The sequence below is a fragment of the Papaver somniferum genome, unplaced genomic scaffold (assembly GCF_003573695.1).
Source record: "Papaver somniferum cultivar HN1 unplaced genomic scaffold, ASM357369v1 unplaced-scaffold_63, whole genome shotgun sequence".
Taxonomy (NCBI): Eukaryota; Viridiplantae; Streptophyta; class Magnoliopsida; order Ranunculales; family Papaveraceae; genus Papaver; species Papaver somniferum.
In genome coordinates, this window is record NW_020649082.1 from 1609412 (window position 1) to 1614180 (window position 4769).

Consider the following 4769-nt stretch of genomic DNA (forward strand, 5'->3'; position numbering starts at 1 on the left):
TCAATTTCCGACTTATAACGAAATGTGTAGTCTTTTATGAGTTAACGTATATAAAATTCAACATTTTTATGAACTCTTTCTTTTTATGTTGGCTTTGTCTTTCTATTTAATTCAAGATAGATGAAATTTGTTGGGATTTGGGTTAGTTCTGCATGGTCTTTCATCTTTCTTCTATTGTGAAATTTGACTTCCTTCATATTTTCTTGAATCAACGTACATAGAAATGCAATTTTTACTAGACGTATTGCCTTTGAACATATTAATTGTAATTACAATACATTTTTCAAACTTTTTCTGGTAAAGATGAGTTTATCTAGTTTACAATTTAGTCTCAGAAATCAATTTCCAACTTATATAGAAATGTTTAGACTTTTTTGAGTTAATGTATATAAAATTCAACAGTTTCATGAACTCTATCTTTTTGTGTTTGCTTTGTCTTTCTATTTGATTCAAGATAGATGAAATTTGTTAGGATTTGGATTAGTTCTGCATGGTCTTTCAAATATCTTCTATTGTGAAATTTGACTTCCTTCATATATTCTTGAATCAACGTACATAGAAATGCAATTTTTACTAGACGTATTGCCTTAGAACATATTAATTGTAATTACAATACATTTTTCAAACTTTTTCTGTTAAAGATGAGTTTATCTAGTTTACAATTTAGTCTCAGAAATCAATTTCCGACCTATAACGAAATGTGTAGACTTTTTTGAGTTAACGCATATTAAATTCAACATTTTTATGATCACTTTCTTTTTGTGCTAGCTTTGTCTTTTTATTTGATTCAAGATAGATGGAATTTGTTAGGATTTGGATTAGTTCTGCATGGTCTTTCATCCTTCTTCTATTGTGAAATTTGACTTGCTTCATATTTTCTTGAATCAACGTACATAGAAATGCAATTTTTACTAGACGTATTGCCTTAGAACATATTAATTGTAATTACAATACATTTCTCAAACTTTTTCTGTTAAAGATGAGTTTATCTTGTTTACAATTTAGTCTCAGAAATCAATTTCCGACTTATAACGAAATGTGTAGACTTTTTTGAGTTAACGCATATAAAATTCAACATTTTTATGAACTATTTCTTTTTGTGTTGGCTTTGTCTTTCTATTTGATTCAAGATAGATGAAATTTATTAGGATTTGGATTCGTTCTGCATGGTCTTTCATCCTTCTTCTATTGTGAAATTTGACTTGCTTCATATTTTCTTGAATCAACGTACATAGAAATGCAATTTTTACTAGACGTATTGCCTTAGAACATATTAATTGTAATTACAATACATTTCTCAAACTTTTTCTGTTAAAGATGAGTTTATCTTGTTTACAATTTAGTCTCAGAAATCAATTTCCGACTTATAACGAAATGTGTAGACTTTTCTGAGTTAACGCATATAAAATTCAACATTTTTATGAACTATTTCTTTTTGTGTTGGCTTTGTCTTTCTATTTGATTCAAGATAGATGAAATTTGTTAGGATTTGGATTCGTTCTGCATGGTCTTTCATCCTTCTTCTATTGTGAAATTTGACTTGCTTCATATTTTCTTCAATCAACGTACATAGAAATGCAATTTTTACTAGACGTATTGCCTTTGAACATATTAATTGTAATTACAATACATTTTTCAAACTTTTTCTGTTAAAGATGAGTTTATCTAGTTTACAATTTAGTCTCAGAAATCAATTTCCGACCTAGCTTTGTCTTTCTATTTGATTCAAGATAGATGGAATTTGTTAGGATTTGGATTAGTTCTGCATGGTCTTTCATCCTTCTTCTATTGTGAAATTTGACTTGCTTCATATTTTCTTGAATCAACGTACATAGAAATGCAATTTTTACTAGACGTATTGCCTTAGAACATATTAATTGTAATTACAATACATTTTTCAAACTTTTTCTGTTAAGGATGAGTTTATCTAGTTTTCAATTTAGTCTCAGAAATCAATTTCAGACTTATAACGAAGTGTGTAGACTTTTTTGAGTTAACGTATATTAAATTCATCATTTTTATGATCTCTTTCTTTTTGTGCTAGCTTTGTCTTTCTATTTGATTCAAGATAGATGAAATTTGTTAGGATTTGGATTAGTTCTGCATGGTATTTCATCCTTCTTCTATTGTGAAATTTGACTTGCTTCATATTTTCTTGAATCAACGTACATAGAAATGCAATTTTTACTAGACGTATTGCCTTAGAACATATTAATTGTAATTACATTACATTTCTCAAACTTTTTCTGTTAAAGATGAGTTTATCTAGTTTACAATTTTGTCTCAGAAATCAATTTCTGACTTATAACGAAATGTGTAGACTTTTTTTAGTTAACGTATATTAAATCCAACATTTTTATGAACTCTTTCTCTTTGTGTTGGCTTTGTTTTTCTTTTTGATGAAATTTTTTAGGATTTGGATTAGTTATGCATGGTATTTCATCCTTCTTCTATTGTGAAATATGACTTGCTTCATTTTTTCTTGAATCAACGTACATAGAAATGCAATTTTTACTAGACGTATTGCCTTAGAACATATTAATTGTAATTACATTACATTTCTCAAACTTTTTCTGTTAAAGATGAGGTTATCTAGTTTACAATTTAGTCTCAGAAATCAATTTCCGACTTATAACAAAGTGTGTAGACTTTTTTGAGTTAACGTATATTAAATTCAACGTTTTTATGATCTCTTTCTTATTGTGCTGGATTTGTCTTTCTATTTGATTCAAGATAGATGAAATTTGTTAGGATTTGGATTAGTTATGCATGGTATTTCATCCTTCTTCTATTGTGAAATATGACTTGCTTCATTTTTTCTTGAATCAACGTACATAGAAATGCAATTTTTACTAGACGTATTGCCTTAGAACATATTAATTGTAATTACATTACATTTCTCAAACTTTTTCTGTTAAAGATGAGTTTATCTATTTTACAATTTAGTCTCAGAATTCAATTTCTGACTTATTACGAAGTGTGTAGACTTTTTTGAGTTAACGTATATTAAATTCAACATTTTTATGAACTCTTTCTCTTTGTGTTGGCTTTGTCTTTCTATTTGATTCAAGATAGATGAAATTTGTTAGTATTTGGATTAGTTCTGCATGGTATTTCATCCTTCTTCTATTGTGAAATATGACTTGCTTCATATTTTCTTGAATCAACGTACATAGAAATGCAATTTTTACTAAACGTATTGCCTTAGAACATATTAATTGTAATTACATTACATTTCTCAAACTTTTTCTGTTAAAGATGAGTTTATCTGGTTTACAATTTTGTCTCAGAAATCAATTTCTGACTTAAAACGAAATGTGTAGGCTTTTTTGAGTTAACGTATATAAAATTAAACATTTTTATGAACTCTTTCTTTTTGTGCTGGATTTGTCTTTCTATTTGATTAATGATAGATGAAATTTGTTAGGATTTGGATTAGCTCTGCATGGTCTTTCATCCTTCTTCTATTGTGAAATATGACTTGCTTCATATTTTCTTATATCAACGCACATAGAAATGCAATTTTTACTAGACGTATTGTCTTAGAACATATTAATTGTAATTAAAATACATTTTGCAATCTTTTTCTGTTAAGGATGAGTTTATCTAGTTTACAATTTAGTCTCAGAAATCAATTTCCGACTTATAACGAAATGTGTAGACTTTTTTGAGTTAACGTATATAAAATTAAACATTTTTATGAACTCTTTCTTTTTGTGTTGGCTTTGTCTTTCTATTTGATTCAAGATAGATGGAATTTGTTAGGATTTGGATTAGTTCTGCATGGTCTTTCATCCTTCTTCTATTGTGAAATTTGACTTGCTTCATATTTTCTTATATCAACGTACATAAAAATGCAATTTTTACTAGACGTATTTCCTTAGAACATATTAATTGTAATTATAATACATATTTCAATCTTTTTCTGTTAAGGATGAGTTTATCTAGTTTACAATTTAGTCTCAGAAATCAATTTCCGACTTATAACGAAATGTGTAGACTTTTCTGAGTTAACGTATATTAAATTCAACATTTTTAGGAACTCTTTATCTTTGTGTTGGATTTGTCTTTCTATTTGATTCAAGATAGATGAAATTTGTTAGGATTTGGATTATTTCTGCATGGTATTTCATCCTTCTTCTATTGTGAAATTTGACTTGCTTCATATTTTCTTGAATCAACGTACATAGAAATGCAATTTTTACTAGACTTATTGCCTTAGAACATATTAATTGTAATTACATTACATTTCTCAAACTTTTTCTGTTAAAGATGAGTTTATCTGGTTTACAATTTTGTCTCAGAAATCAATTTCTGACTTATAACGAAATGTGTAGGCTTTTTTGAGTTAACGTATATAAAATTAAACATTTTTATGAACTCTTTCTTTTTGTGTTGGCTTTGTCTTTCTATTTGATTCAAGATAGATGGAATTTGTTAGGATTTGGATTAATTATGCATGGTCTTTCATCCTTCTTCTATTGTGAAATTTGACTTGCTTCATATTTTCTTATATCAACGTACATAAAAATGCAATTTTTACTAGACGTATTGCCTTAGAACATATTTATTGTAATTATAATACATTTTTCAAACTTTTTCTGTTAAGGATGAGTTTATCTAGTTTACAATTTAGTCTCAGAAATCAATTTCCGACTTATAACGAAATGTGTAGACTTTTTTGAGTTAACGTATATTAAATTCAACATTTTTATGATCTCTTTCTTTTTGTGCTGGATTTGCCTTTCTATTTGATTCAAGATAGATGA